The sequence below is a fragment of the Procambarus clarkii genome, chromosome 5, assembly GCF_040958095.1.
Source record: "Procambarus clarkii isolate CNS0578487 chromosome 5, FALCON_Pclarkii_2.0, whole genome shotgun sequence".
NCBI lineage: Eukaryota > Metazoa > Arthropoda > Malacostraca > Decapoda > Cambaridae > Procambarus > Procambarus clarkii.
The window spans coordinates 46772269-46789382 of NC_091154.1; the positions used below are offsets into that span (position 1 = coordinate 46772269).

Genomic DNA, 17114 nt, shown 5'->3' on the forward strand with positions numbered 1-17114 from the left:
GTTGTATGTGGATGCTGAAGTTCAGTATCTTGTCTATGTATAGGTCAAGGAACTTTCCATAATCATTATTGCTAATGTTAACATTGTCTATCTGAAGTTGAATTTGGTTTCAGGATTTACTTCCGAAAAAAAATAGTAGTCAGTCTTTTTTATGTTTAATGTGAGTTTGTTAGTTTACATCCATGAGTGGACTTTTTAAATCTGTTATTTTCATTATTATATAGTGCGTTTGGGTTGGAATCTGAATAGATGAAGGTAGCATCGTCAGCACTTATGTTTACACTTATTGGAAGTATCTAAGTATCAACTAAAGTATCCTCACACTTGACTTAAACTTTAGTAGCTATTTTTTGGACCATTCCTCAAGTTTCAGAGGTCAACGAAGATGGAATTTCCATGAAATGGATTATGTTACCATCACTAATAATGTGTTTTCTCTGTCTAGCTTCAGACACGGTCATGTTACAATAGTGTCTTAGAGAGTTGCGCGCAATTAAGGATGATAGAAATCACTTACAATTAATGCAGGATGGTAGAAAATCACTTACAATTAATGCATCAAGTTTCGAGACTTGAATTGAAATTGAAATTGAAATAAGTTTATTGAGGTAAAATACACACAAAGGGATGAGGTAGCTCAAGCTATTCTCACCCCGTTAAGTACATCGTGTTAATACATACATAGACACACACACTTGTACACATTTTAGTGTAACAAGCAAGGCAAATAGTTCTGTTTGATGGGTAGAGGCAACTGCACTTGCAACCGTGTGGCGGTGTAGGAAACCATCAATGTATATGATTTGAGAGAGAGAGAGAATGATCTGTGGACAGAGCATCAATATGGCGTAAGGTATTGGGCTTTGCCTCAAGATGAAGCATAATAAAGAACCCAAATATCAGGAGAAAAAATTACATTAAAAACTGTCCACATGATACATATATATAATTACATATAAACATTTCAGTTGTATTATTTGCATATATATATAATTAGGAAGTAATGTTTATCTGGGTAAGTTGTCAGCTTATATGAACTAATAGCTAGTGCGGCTTGTATATGGGTACATCCGGTCTCTTACCCTCGACTGCGGCAATAACTTTATGGTCAGGAAGCCACAAATATTTACAGTTCAAGTTCAAGTATGTTTATTGAGACAAGAAAGAAATACATCTCAAAGGGATAGAGTAACTTAGGCTATTTCTACCCCCTCTACTTCAAGTCCCTCAAGGGGCGCACAAATTCAGTAAGTACAAATACACAATTAACATTACAAGAATCTCATTTAACATTGCAGGTTAATATAGTAAGCACAGCATCTAATTGTTACACTCTTGGGGCAAAATTCTTGTAGCTCCTAAGTATACTGTCTATCATACCATTATCACACATCTAAACAATTTGATGTGGTATATTACTTACTTCCTTATTTCTATAGTTATCAATAAGTTGACACTAATAAATAATGTTCTAAGGTGTGGGCGTGCGGCATACTACATAATTTACACTCCTTACCTTTTTCACTGACATCAATACTGTATTGCCAGATATATTTGTATCCTAATCTTAACACTTTCGCGCTATCTGAACGCGCCGGCGTGTCCGGTTTCGTCTAACGTAAACGCATAGTGGACATAAAGTTATGTCAACTTTTAAAATATTTGTATAAAATTCAATTTTTATCCGATTTACTTTGGGTTTGTTTTAAACTGCGCGCTATGAGGCTCTCTTTCTCACCACTAGGCTGCATGGTACAATAAGTTCATGAAAGGTGTGGATAACTTCGATCAAATGGTATTTTGTCCCAAACGGGTTGCAGGTGGGTGACTTTAGCCGTTTATACTGGTAATGCTTCCCCCATATCATGTATTATATGCATATGTCTGTTTAGGGAATTTTACTCCGATCAATATACAACCAAAAATAACTGTGTGCAACAAGTATAAACTTGACAAACATAACAAAAGTAAAAACATTTCGTGTGTGTTTGACGCTCACTGATATGTTCTAGCGTTGTTTTATATTTGGCGCTATTCTAACTTACGCTTTGTTGATATTTTTTACCTATGGGCACATAGAACATTCTATTGCGAACACATTGACACAAAAATGAATGACGTACATAGAAAATTAATGTCATGAGAGTGAAATAAGTATAAACTTTCAAAGCGCCGTGCGTCGTCCCGTCACCGATACCGGGTAACAATTTCACCACTTCCCACACTCTTGCGGGCGGGCCGCAATCATTATTCTACGCTTATATTCATATCACCGTGTTGGGAATTTCATTGCGAGTCCATTGATACCAAAATTAACGCTGTAGAACAAGTGTGGAGGTGAAAACAATCCCAAGAGTAAAAACATTTTGTTGCTTATGGGCGCTCACGGCGAGTCATCTTCGTAGTTATTTATTTGGTGCTGGTATCCCTATACGTTTTGTGACTTTTTTTACTGATGTTCTTCTAGAGAATTTTATTGTGAACACGTTGGTACCAAAATGAAATACGTAGCATGAGAACTAAGGTCAGAAGCGTAAAAAGAGTATACACATTTTTGTTTTTACGCTTAAGCGATAAAAACGCAGCGCGCACATTCGGTTGGCTGAGTGACCTTTGCGGAGAGCGCGAAAGTGTTAATCTCATGTAAATTGAATCCTTCCAAGTTGACTTTCCTTTACCATAGATGAAGGACGAGTTTGTATTTATTACTGAATAATTCTTAAGTGTGTTACTACTATCCACTATTGCCATTCTTTTTATCATTTCTTTATCCTCTTGGATCATCTTGATTCTTGTTTTTATTTGTTTCAAGGTTAACTGACATACAACATCAACAAGAGTTTTTTCCGTGGCTCTCTTCGCTATGTCATCAACTACCTCATTCAACAGTATTCCCACATGTGAAGGGATTCACATTAATCTTACTTTATACCCAGTTTTTTCTAATTTCTTAACATTATCTCTACACTCTATCACAATATTCTGGTATACTGGGCGTCTGCTATTTAAAGACTCTAACGCTCCTCTGCTGTCAATAAAGAAGCAGGCATTTTTACCACATTTGACTACTTCCTGTAATCCTGCTAGAACACCTTGGAGTTCAGGCTGCGTTGAAGAGACATTGTCAGTTAAGCGGCGTCCAATAACAGTATCTACAGTGCCGACGTCAGTGTACTCCCTGATCAAGACTCCACATCCTGCCTTCCCATCCCTAGCTACTGATCCATCACAATATACATGTAGAGTGTTTTCTGTAGGCAATTTCCTAATTATACAATCATATGTTGCCCTCAGCTCTCCTATTTCATACATACTTTTTTCTTTTGCAAGGGAGTAATTACTACATCTACATTACAATCCTCCCATGGTGGTGTGAATTTTCTCTTGGGCACAGCAATACACTCTGTAATAACATCATAATTAATAACATTAGAACATAAGGTATTCATATATGCTCTTTTCTTCATCATACATTGTTCATTACTTCCCACCTTTTGAACTGAGAGGATTAATTCATTAGCTCCCACAACTCTTATTAATCTAATGGCAGAGGCTACATTTATCTCTGCAATTCTATCCCCAATACTCTGCAGATTCAACTCCATCCTCATTATCTCATTCATAGCATTTCTTGGGCATCCTAAGATAATTCTCATTGCTTCATTTTGTACCTTCTCCAACTTGCCCATCCTACCTTTACCAAAACAAGAAATGACAGGTGCAGCATAATCAATAAGAGATCTTACAGTACTCAAGTATATCATTCGTAGCACAGGGACTCCCACTCCCTTTCCACAGCATGCCAAGGCCTTCATATTTACAGTGGGGCTCGGTCAGTCAATATGATTCCTTTGACATCACTCAACTTATGTATTCTGCTCTCGTATTGACAATTTCAATGATATCAAGAACATTTTGAATATCTTCTGACATAGATGGTGCTGTAGTTGATTGTTGTTCATGTCTTGTCCAATGGGTCGCGACTGGTCTCATTAGCATCTCTCAGATTAGTGGGAAGAAATTCTTGCTGCAAGAATGTGTGTTCTCAGAGCTAACTAGGGTAACTAAAATACTTATTTCCTAAATAAATACTTTAATTACAAATATTTAAAAATATATGGTATGTTTCAGAATTTCTGATGATATAGAACATATTGTGGTTTATAATTAAGTTCTTAATATTTTTCATTTTTGTTCTTTATTATGCACCCCATACCCATCCCGTGGGCGGTGGTGTAAAGGGTTAGGGAGGCACATAATTGATTCAGGAACTGAACTCTCTAGCTCGTTTAGCTAAGCAAATAACAATCTTTTGACAATCTTTAGACAAATAACAATCTTCACAATTATTGATGTTATATATACATGTACACATAATCATACATACATGTACATATATATACATATGTGGAAAATCCAGAGAAATGATATATGGAATTTTCCGCATACAAATGATCATTGTTTCGTGATCGTCAATTGCATATATACATATACATACATATACATTCACATACATATTCAATCACCCACACAAATACACACATCAATAATCTTTGTATCACAAGTGATTCAACAAGAGACTCACAAGTCACTATACTAGGCACTTTACATCTATGGTGAGTCGTCCAGTTACTAGTCTTGCTCCACACCCACCCAACTGGGCGGCAGCTTAACAGTCATGTGCTCCACACCCACCCAACTGGGCGGCAGCTTAACAGTCATGTGCTCCACACCCACCCAACTGGGCGGCAGCTTTACAATCATTTGCATGAATTACTTACAGTAAGCAAATTTTAGATATTTCGCTAAGATTTCGGGCAGCACATCATTATAAATGAAGTACTTACACTTTTCTTGGACACCAATGATGGTGTTATCTCTGAATTACGCGATTTTTTTAAATTCCAGTACGTACTGTATATAATGACGCAAAGTATGCGAATAGTTCTGCAATAGTGATCCTATCCTGCGTCATAATTTACATACATATCTACTTCTGTTTTGTGTATTAAAATTACTACATTTTTATGTTAATTTCTTTCTGTAAATGATGATGATGATAAATTTCAATAAATGTAAGTAAGAACACAAGAACGGAAACTGGTTGCGTAAATGGAAATGGTTGGGTACATTTCCTTTTACCTAATGCGACTATTCATGTGTCCGGACACTGGCGATGGTGTGGTATTGGCTATTTATTTGACCATATCTTTGCTTTCATTTAAGATATGTTTTCCTTGAAATGTATTTACATTATCGTCTACATCTGTCTTTATTCTGAAATAAAGACCTTTGACGTTACTTTGCATATAGGTACATTAATTATAAAATTGATTGGCTTGTGTGCAGGCCTTCACACTCCCTGAGCGAGCCATCAAGTAACTATAAAAAGGCATATATCTTCAATTTCACTTCAGTTATATTTATACCAAAGTATTAACATGCAGCTTATATGTCTTTCTGATGACATAAAAAACTTCGTTTTTTACAATATCTAGATTAAATTAACATTGATCTTCAAAAGGTCGTAGTTCCCATCGAAAGGGAGAGCGTCGGCCAAGAAGCCTTGTTTAAAATATTAATATTTTTCGTCTCTAATAAGGTATAATCTCTGTGATGCATTAACACAAACTATTTTATCTCTGCCTTTCTGATAACATATACAAATATAATCTTTATTTGTGAATATTTGTTAATTAAGCAATATATCAGAGAGCGTGTAGGGTTCGGTGTTCTATGAACGAAAAGGACATATGCAGTTTAAATAGCGAACGCATACCAACGAATAACGCTAGTATCTATATAACAAATTTATTGTTATGTGGAATTGATTTAACTTCCAGACACTTTTTTTTAATAAATATTAAATATTTTGTGGCTGTTTATGAAAAATATTATTATAAATACACATTCTACTTGTTAATATCACCAATTAAATTTGCGACAATTTGAGCCATGAAATGCGACGACTGGATCACTGTGTACAGGAGGCTGATATGGCAGCAAACACTCTCCAGGCGACCATATATCTTGGATAAGTCGCTCCACAAAATTGTCGCTTTAACCGTCGACTTCCTATGGCGTCACCTCTCACATATTTACGTCTCATTTCGTTATGAAATTGGATTATTTCAGAGTAAAAATAGGTTTGATCATGTTCTACGTGTAGCACCAACATTATAGTAAGTAAATATATAATATTTCTTCATTACTTACGTAATGCTAGGAGGATTTGGGGTCTTTTGGGCCGATTTGGGTCGATTTGGGTAATTCTATGGACCCTGTCGGACTCAAGCCGTAACCTAGTTCAGGAGTGCTAGGAATATGAAGGTTACACTAATCTATTGAGGTTTGCAAGTGAAAAGATTCCTTGACAGTCTCCGTACTCCGTACCCTCGGCTCCGTACCTCAACTCTAAAACAATTACCAACCTTAACAATGAAGTATTAACAACCCAATACTCTTACGCACCTCGCCTATCAAGATATTTAGAATAAACTATCTAATGTGTTAGTTATTGTTGATAATTTTGTTAAACACTTGCCAGGAACAGCAGAGGACGGCATAAAATGGCCGCGTTTGTTGTTGTTGTTGTGATGGTGTTGGTCGGTTAGTTTCCTGGCTTCCTTCAGCGCAACGTTTTCTTTGATACTCAACTATAGAACATTACGTGAATTGTGTAAACTTGTGTATTTATTGAAGGTCAATTTTGTTCCAAATGGATAACTAAAACGGGAACTGAACTCAGAATTTATCAGGTTTATAATTTGTACCAAGAGAGAGACAACAACGGCACTTTCCTGCACCGTGGGAGATTACACCTTTTCCAATTTTAATCCCTCCTTTATTTTTCCAACCAAGAAGCAAATTAGAGATCAGCCCAAGCCTCGTTTTTAGGCAAAGTTCAACGCCTTAAGCCATATTGATGCTCTGTTCACAGAGCATTCTCCCCTCAAATTATATACACTGATGGTTTCCTACACCTTGTGAGGTGTAGGAGCAGACTTGTGAGGTTAGGGGAATACGAGGACGTCTTTCTGCAAACGGGCATGACAAGGGAGGAGAGAAGGAAGGCTGCAGAAACAAGGAGGAGACGCAGAGAAAGGGGTAGGGATATGGGAGCCACAGGACTCAGCTCAGTGTCTCCAGGAACCTCAGAAGGGAGTGGGAATCCCCCCACCAGCAGACCAGCATCCACAGGGAGGATTGTAACAGAAGCCTCCCCACCAACCAACCCCTCAGCCATCCCCCACCAATCACTTGCACCTCCCCAGACAGTAAAGTCCCTCATTAGACCATACCCCCATGTTCCCCGATCCCAGACCCTCCCATGTTCCCTCCATGCCCTTTTTCTCCCCCAGCCCCTACCCCAGACCCTCACTGTTCCTGCACCCCATGCCCTTCCCAGTTTCCCCACCCCAAGCTTACCTCCCTACCCCCCCCCTCCCTCCCGGCTCCCCTCCCCAGGCTCCCCTCCCTTGCCAACCTCTGACCTCCCTGTCAACCCATCCCAGTCTACCCTGCATACCCCAACCCGTGACCTCCCACCACATGCCCCTCTAGCTCCCCCATCACGTGACCCAACTAATCCCCAACCCCGGACCCCCCTCAGCCGCTTCACGACAGCCCCCCCCCCCCCTAGCCCCCCTGTTCCAGACCCTCCCAGCCCCCTCACACCCCAGACCCCCCAGGTCCCCCATCCTAGGCTCACCCATCCCAGACATCCCTTTCCCCCCAACTCCAGTGGAATCAACAGAAACTGAGAATGGACAGAAGAAAGTCAGCTTCAAGTCCATGTACATGAACATAAATGGGATTACAAACAAGGCCAGTGAACTTAGGGAAAGAACACAAGAAGTAAACCCAGATGTAATTTTACTCACAGAAACCAAACTCTCAGGAATCATAACGAATGCGGTGTTTCCCCAGGACTACACTGTAATAAGGAAAGAGAGGGAAGGAAGGGGAGGAGGTGGAGTGGCTCTACTGATGAGAAAGGAATGGAGTTTCGAGGAGATGGTTGTTCCGGACTGTGAAGGGTTCAGAGACTTCATAACAGGCACCATGACGATGGGAGGACCAAGAGTAGTAGTAGCAATGATATATAACCCACCACCAAATAAAAGAAGACTCAGGCAAGAGTATGACAGAAACAACATGGCAGTTAACATTATCATTGAGAGAGCAGCCGCTGCTGCCTGTAGAAACCGATCCCATCTGCTCATCATGGGGGACTTTAATCATGGAAGGATAGACTGGCAAAACAGAGAACCACATGGAGGTGAGGAAACATGGAGAGCGAAACTGCTAGAGGTGACGACTAGAAACTTTTTAAGTCAGCATGTCAAGGGTCCCACGAGAATGAGAGGCAATGATGAACCAGCAAGACTCGACCTAGTATTCACTCTGAACGATTCAGACATAAGAGAAATCGATTTTGAAGCTCCCGTGAGTATGGGAGATCACAGTGTACTGTTGTTTGAACATCTGGTCGAAGAAGGGTTAATGTACTCAAGGAAGGGACCAGAAAACAAGAGGCCGGCATTCCGGAAAGGAAACTATGAGGAGATGAGAAAATTCCTAACTGAAATAGCTTGGGAAACAGAGCTCAGAGGAAAGACGGTTCAAGACATGATGGACTACATCACACAGAAGTGTAAGTAGGCAGCAGACAAGTACGTCCCAGTCCAAAAGGAAAAAAAGGAAATTGAAATGAGAAATCCATGGTTTAATCAGAGTTGCAAGCTAGCAAAGCAGGTAAGTAAAAGGGCATGGAGAAACTATAGAAACAACAGAACACTAGAGAGCAGAGAAAGGTACCAGAGCGCCAGGAATGAATATGTCAGGGTGAGAAGAGAGGTAGAGAGGCAATATGAAAATGACATAGCGAGCAAAGCAAAGACTCAACCCAAACTACTGCATAGCCACATCAGGAGGAAAACAACAGTGAAGGAACAGGTAATGAAACTGAGGATAGGGGCAGAAAGATCCACTACAAACGACAAGGAAGTGTGCGAGGAACTCAATAAGAAATTCCAGGAAGTCTTCACCTCAGAGCAAGGAGAAGTCCCAGCGATAAGGGAGGGAACACCAACCCAGACACCACTAGAAAAGTTTGAGATTACCAGTGGGGAGGTGAGGAAGCATCTGCTAGATTTGGACGTGACAAAGGCTATAGGCCCGGATGGAATCTCACCATGGATCCTTAAGGAAGGAACAGAGGCTCTGTGCCTACCACTCTCCATAGTGTACAACAAGTCACTGGTAACAGGCGAACTGCCAAAAATTTGGAAGACGGCCGATGTAGTCCCAATATACAAGAAGGGTGATAGGCAGGAGGCACTGAACTACAGGCCAGTGTCCCTAACTTGCATTCCATGCAAGATGATGGAAAAGATTGTGCGAAAAAAGCTAGTGGAACATCTGGAGCAAAAGAACTTTGTAACACAACATCATCATGGGTTCAGAGATGGCAAATCATGCCTAACAGGATTAATTGAGTTTTATGACCAGGTAACAAAAATCAGGCAAGAGAGAGAGGGCTGGGCAGACTGCATATTTCTGGACTGCCAGAAAGCTTTTGACACAGTACCACATAAGAGACTAGTGCACAAACTGGAGATGCAGGCAGGAGTGAAAGGGAAGGTACTCCACTGGATAAGAGAGTACCTAAACAACAGGACACAGCGAGTCACCGTGAGAGGTGAGGTCTCGGAGTGGCGGGGAGTCACCAGTGGAGTCCCACAGGGATCAGTCCTTGGACCTATACTGTTTCTGATATACGTAAATGATCTTCCAGAAGGAATTGACTCGTTTCTCTCGATGTTTGCTGATGACGCGAAAATTATTTTTTTTTATTTTATTTTATTTATATATATACAAGAAGGTACATTGAGTTTGAGAGAATACATTGGATAGTATAGTATTTACATTCTTGTAAAGCCACTAGTACGCGCAGCGTTTCGGGCAGGTCCTTAATCTAGCAGATAATTTTAAGTAGGTAAATTCAATCAGAATTGATAAATGAAAGATACATTACAAGAGAAAAATGAGATGAGAGAGATAAGTAAGTATATTAAAGCACATTGTTATATTAAAGCTCTGATTGATTACATTGACAGCTTGATTAGTAATTTAAACAAGATTAATAGACACCATACAGCAGATTGACAGCACATATAAGACAGCAATGATCACAATGGTAAAGATGTTCAGAATGGGTACATAAAGATTGGGAGACTGGGTAGCAAAAGATACAGATAACAAGATTTATAAACACCATACAACAGATTGGCAGCACATATACAATACAATACAATTACAATACAATACAATACAATTTTATTTAGGTAAGGTACATACATACAATAAATATTTACAAGGATTGTTTAACTTATAGGTATAGCTAGTACATACAATGCCTAAAGCCACTATTACGCAAAGCGTTTCGGGCATGATAAACTTAAATGACAAGCTTAATACTAATTGAGCATAATGAGTAGAATGAAAACAAGAAATGAAAACATAGATGAAAAAGCAGCACAAATACAATTATGTCGACAAACAGCGCTCTTTAAAGAAAAAAACAGACATTGGTTGACAATAGAAGGGTAAGGTAGGTTACAGGGAATTTATTAGGTATAGCTTCGTTTTTAACTTAAACTGGTTGAGAGAGGTACAGTCTTTAACATGGTTGGGAAGGTCATTCCACATTCTGGGCCCCTTGATTTGTATAGCATTTCTAGTTTGATTAAGTCGTACTCTAGGAATATCAAAACTGTATTTATTTCTGGTGTGATGCTCATGGGTTCTGATACAACCTTCTATGAAGCTTTTGAGATCAGGATTGGCATTATAGTTTAGCGTTTTATATATGTATAATACACATGAGAGAATGTGCAGTGACTTAATGTCTAACATATTCAGAGATTTAAGTAGGGGTACCGAGTGATGTCTGGGGCTAGAATTGGATATTGTCCTAATAGCAGCTTTGTGTTGAGTAATTAGAGGACGTAAGTGATTTTGGGTAGTAGAGCCCCAAGCACAAATACCATAGTTGAGATATGGATAGATAAGGGAGTAATAGAGAGTCACCAGGGCAGGGCGTGGTACATAATATCTGATCTTAGAAAGAATGCCCACAGTTTTTGAAACTTTTTTTGATATGTTTAGAATGTGTCCCTGGAAATTAAGCTTGTGGTCAATGAGAATGCCAAGGAATTTGCCATCTAATTTGTTACAAATTTGGGTATTGTTTATTTTGAGATTTATTTGATTAGAGGATTTATTTCCAAACAGAATATAAAAGGTTTTGTCAATGTTAAGGGTGAGTTTGTTGGCAGTTAGCCACAGATGGACTTTATTTAGCTCAGTATTTACTGTGGCATTTAGAGCAAGGGGATCAGGACTGGAGTAAATGAAGGTTGTGTCGTCAGCAAATAGAATTGGTTTGAGGTGTTGGGAGGCATTTGGAAGGTCATTAATGTAGATGAGAAAGAGGAGAGGGCCAAGTATGCTGCCCTGGGGAACACCAATGTTGATGGGTAGGGTGGGAGAAATTGTGTTATTATAAGAAATATAATATAAGAAAACAGCAATGATTTCAATGGTAAAGATGTTCAAATTGGGAACATAAAGGTTGGGAGATTGGGTAGCAATAGATACAGTGCAATTTTAAGGCAAAAAGTGAAAAACTATGAAGATGAAATTAGGTACTTTTTAGTATTGATTTTGAATAATGTAAAAGTTGGACAGCTTTTCAATTCAGTAGGGAGTGAGTTCCATAAACTGGGTCCCTTTATTTGCATAGAGTGTTTACACAGATTAAGTTTAACTCTGGGGATATCGAAGAGATATTTATTTCTGGTGTGGTGATAATGGGTCCTATTACATCTGTCCAGGAAGAGTTTCAGACAAGGATTTGCATTTAAGAACAGGGTTTTGTAAATGTAGTTGACACAGGAGAATTTGTGGAGTGAGATTATGTTTAGCATGTTTAGGGAGTTAAACAAGGGGGCTGAGTGTTGTCTGAAAGCAGAATTTGATATTATTCTGATAGCAGATTTTTGCTGGGTGATGATGGACTTGAGGTGGTTTGCAGTGGTTGAACCCCATGCACAGATACCATAGTTGAGATAGGGATAGATTAGTGCATGAGGAGTGCATGATTAGTGCATGATTAGTGCATTATGAGGAGGATCAGGACAGAGGAGGATAGTATGAGGCTACAAGATGACCTAGACAAACTGAAGGAATGGTCCGACAAATGACTACTAAAGTTCAACCCAAGTAAATGTAAGGTAATGTAACTAGGAGGAGGAACTAGGAGGCCAGTCACTGAATACCGAATGGGAGATAAAGTCCTTCACGAAACAGACAGAGAGAAAGATTTGGGAATTGATATCACGCCAAACCTGTCTCCTGAAGCCCACATCAAAAGAATAACATCAGCGGCCTATTCGAGGCTGGCTAACATCAGAACTGCTTTCAGAAACCTGTGTAAGGAATCCCTCAGAACCTTGTATACCACATATGTAAGGCCAATCCTGGAGTATGCAGCCCCAGCATGGAGTTCGTACCTAGTCAAGCACAAGACGAAGCTGGAAAAAGTTCAGAGGTATGCCACTAGGTTAGTCCCAGAACTAAGAGGCATGAGTTATGAAGACAGACTACGTGAACTGCACCTCACGTCGCTGGAAGACAGAAGAGCTAGGGGAGACATGATCACCACATACAAAATTCTCAGGGGAATTGACAGGGTGGACAAGGATGTATTATTTAACACGGGTAGCACACGCACTAGAGGACACAGGTGGAAGCTGAGTACCCAAATTAGCCACAGAGACATTAGAAAGAACTTTTTCAGTGTCAGAGTAGTTAGTAAATGGATTGCACTAGGAAGTGATGTGGTGGAGGCTGACTCCATACACAGTTTCAAATGTAGATATGACAGAGCCCAGTAGGCTCAGGAATCTGTACATCAGTTGATTGACGGTTGAGAGGCGGGACCAAAGAGCCAGAGCTCAACCCCCGCAAACACAACTAGGTGAGTACACCGCCCTACGGGTGCTGCTGGAAGTGCAGTTGTCCTGACAATGAGCGATGGCTTATATTTTGAGTGGGGAGTCCGTATAAACAACTGGGCCTCTACCCTTCATCCAAATTTCAAATTCCCTGTAACATACCTTACCCCTCTATTGTCAACCAATGTCTGTTTTTTTAAAGAACGCTGTTTATCGACAGAATTGTATTTGTGCTGCTTTTTCAGCTATGTTTTCATTCCATGTTTTCATTTATTCTTTATGCTCAATTAGTATTAAGCTTTAGTCATTTAAGTTTTTCATGCCCGAAACGCTTTGCGTAATAGTGGCTTTAGGCATTGTATGTACTAGCTCTATCTATAAATCCATCACTCTTTGTAAAATCTCTTGTATGTATGTACCTTACCTAAATAAACATTTGATTTGATTTGATTTGATTCAGACTGAACTATTTGCCTTGTTTCTTGCACTGAAATGTGTACAAGTCACCAAACTTGATACATTAATTGTAAGTGACTCTTTATCATCCTTAAATGCTCTCAACTCTTTAAGACATAAATGTAACATGCTCGTGTCCGAAGCTAGATGTAAATACAACAAAATTATTAAGGATAGTAACAGAGTCCATTTCATGTGGTCTCTATCTCATGTTGGCCTCCGAATGTATGATAGAGCTGATGAGTTAGCCAAAGAATCTGTCTTGAAAGGAGAAATTGAGTATAATCTTGGATTATCAATAAGCAGTCTGAGAGTAATAGTACACCAAGAACTTCAACAAAGTTAAGTTTTGAACTACTACAAAACTACAGTTTTGATATTCCTAGAGTACGACTTAATCAAACTAGAAATGCTCTACAAATCAAGGGGCCCAGAATGTGGAATGACCTTCCCAACCATGTTAAAGACTGTACCTCTCTCAACCAGTTTAAGTTAAAAGCGAAGCTATACCTAATAAATTCCCTGTAACCTACCTTACCCTTCTATTGTTAACCAATGTCTGTTTTTTTCTTTAAAGAGCGCTGTTTGTCGACATAATTGTATTTGTGCTGCTTTTTCATCTATGTTTTCATCTATGTTTTCATTCTACTCATTATGCTCAATTAGTATTAAGCTTGTCATTTAAGGTTATCATGCCCGAAACGCTTTGCGTAATAGTGGCTTTAGGCATTGTATGTACTAGCTCTACCTATAAGTTAAACAATCCCTGTAAATATTTATTGTATGTATGTACCTTACCTAAATAAAATTGTATTGTATTGTATTGTATTGTATAAGTCTTGTAGATATGAGGCAAAGCGAAATCGACACCATTAATGCCATCTGCCACCATACTATCATACAAGAGGAGCAACACATCTATGGTTCATCCAATATGTTCTGTACTGTGCTGTCTTCTTACATATGCTATCAATCTGCTGTATGGTGTCTATTAATCTTGTTTAAATTACCAATCAAGTCGTCAATGTAATCAATCAGAGCTTTAATATACCAATGTGCTTTAATATACTTACTATTCTCTCTCATCTCATTTGTTTTCTTGCAATGTATCTGTTATCACTTTATTAATTCTGCTAGAATTTACCTACTTAAAATTATCTGTTAGATTAAGGACCTGCACGAAACGCAGCGCGTACTAGTGGCTTTACAAGAATGTAAATACTATGCTATGTATTCTCTTTAACCCAATGTACCTTCTTGTATATAAATAAATAAATAAATAAATAAATAAACAAATAAATAAATAAATAAAATCAGCAGACTTCTAGATGATACTACTGCTCGCCTTAGACTCGGTTACAAGTATCTCTGGAAACTCTCATTATCTGCTGATGTAGACCTGACCAAATGTAAACTGTGTCAACAAAATTATTCGCACACTCCTCAGTCACTATGTAATGGGGTGCGAAAAGATACGTGAATTTAGAGACAATTCTATAACAAATGTTCAAGAGATGTGTAAATATTTCATTCAAAGTGATCTGCTGCCTGAAATCTTGGCCAAATATCCCCAGTTTGATAAATGTAGGTAGTGTCTGAGTTATCCACCGCTGCCCACTGGATGGGGGGCGGTGTGCAGGATAAACATATCAATTGTGACACTTGGTCTCCACATGTTAGTTGTTCAATTTAGAAACTGTACTTATGGTCGTTCTCGAGTCCATTGTTGATGTTACGATGTGCAAGGAATGTTGTAACTAGCTCATCAAGATTGTAACTTGCTTAGTTAAATGAATTGTGGGGTTCAGTCCCTGAGCCCATTATGTGCCTCTGTAACCCTTTCCACTACCGCCCACAAGATGGGCGCTAGTGGATACACTAATACACAGTCTCCGCGTGGTGTAGTGGTAAGACACTCGCCTGGCGTTCCGCGAGCGCTATGTCATGGGTTCATATCCTGGCCGGGGAGGATTTACTGGGCGCAATTCCTTAACTGTAGCCTCTGTTTAACGCAACAGTAAAATGTGTACTTGGATGAAAAAACGATTCTTCGCGGCAGGGGATCGTATTCCAGGGACCATAGGATTAAGGACTTGCCCGAAACGCTACGCGTACTAGTGGCTGTACAAGAATGTAACAACTCTTGTATATATCTCAAAAAATGGGTATGGGGTGCATAATAAATGAACTAAACTAACTAAACATACGTGAGTTACAAGTGACATGTGACTTGACAACTAAACAAGTGTGATAAATTAATCCAGTCAAATGTGACAGCCAAAGTAAAAAATGTTCAAATTCAAATGTTTATTTAGGTAAAGTACATACATACAAGGGGTGATACCGATATTAATGAATTTATAGATAGAGCTAGTACATACAATGCATAAAGCCACTATTACGCAAAGCGTTTCGGGCAGGAAAAACACTAAATACTAAAACTTAATGCTAATTGAGATTAAAGTATAAAATGTGTTGAGAAAATATATAAAAAAGGGGGGGGGGAACATGGCAGGAAAACAGTAAAAATATAATTTGGTCGAAAAACAGCATTGTTTAATATTAACAGACATGGGATGACATTATAGGGGTAAGGTAGGTTACAGGGAGTTAATTAGGTAGTGCTTAGTTTTTATCTTAAACTGGTTGAGAGAGGTACAGTCTTTAACATGGTTGGGAAGGTCATTCCACATTCTGGGTCCCTTGATTTCTAGAGCATTTCTAGTTTGATTAAGTCGTACTCTTGGAATATCAAAACTGTATTTGTTTCTGGTGTGGTGCTCATGGGTTCTGTTACAACCTTCAATGAAGCTTTTAAGGTCAGGATTGGCATTACAGTTCAGCATTTTATATATATATATATATATATATATATATATATATATATATATATATATATATATATATATATATATATATATATAATCCTCTGAAGAGACAACTAACACAACACCTACACCCCCTATTAGACTATTTTACAGGAACTTCTTTTCCACAGCTCATAAAACGGAGGAAAGGGTCCTGAAAGATATTGTTAATAGAAACGTTATCCCTACAGACAAAAATCAGAGGATACAACTGACGATTTACTATAAAACCAGAAAAACGGCCAGCCTACTCATGAGAAACTCTCCAGACACAAAACAGAACGCTTTAAAAGAGACTAACGTCGTCTATGCCTTCAAATGCCCACTTGGGGACTGTAAGCTCCAAAAAAACCAGTATATAGGCAAGACAACAACATCTCTTTCTAGGCGTTTAACGATGCATAAGCAACAGGGCTCCATTAAGGAACATATAATCTCTTCCCATAACCAAACCATCGCCAGAGAAATCCTAGTAAACAACACAGAAATCATCGATAGATACAGCGATAGCAGGCGGCTTGACGTTTGTGAGGCACTACACATCAAGAAGTCAACACCAGCAATCAACAGCCAATTATTGCACAACTATATTCTACCCACCTCAAGACTCCGCTCCAATATAGAAGCATCAAGAAATATGGACCAATAGGCTTTCTACAAACACTTCTATTCAATACCCATTGTTTCTGTTCTGTCTTGTGTTGATACTTTTAATACCCTATTAATATCCCATCTTGTTCTAATGCCACATCACCCTTCCCACCTCACT

The 17114-nt window shown here is 38.9% G+C and overlaps 1 long non-coding RNA gene across 1 annotated transcript in view; it reads right to left on the minus strand.

The window, feature by feature from the left end:
• The window catches only part of LOC123763637 (uncharacterized), a 64292-nt gene extending 57691 nt beyond the window's left edge, over positions 1-6601 (minus strand). Inside the window, exon 1 of the long non-coding RNA XR_011222281.1 lies at positions 6545-6601. This is a non-coding gene — a long non-coding RNA (uncharacterized lncRNA). The remainder of the gene's footprint in view (positions 1-6544) is intronic.
• Positions 6602-17114: the final 10513 nt, after the last annotated feature.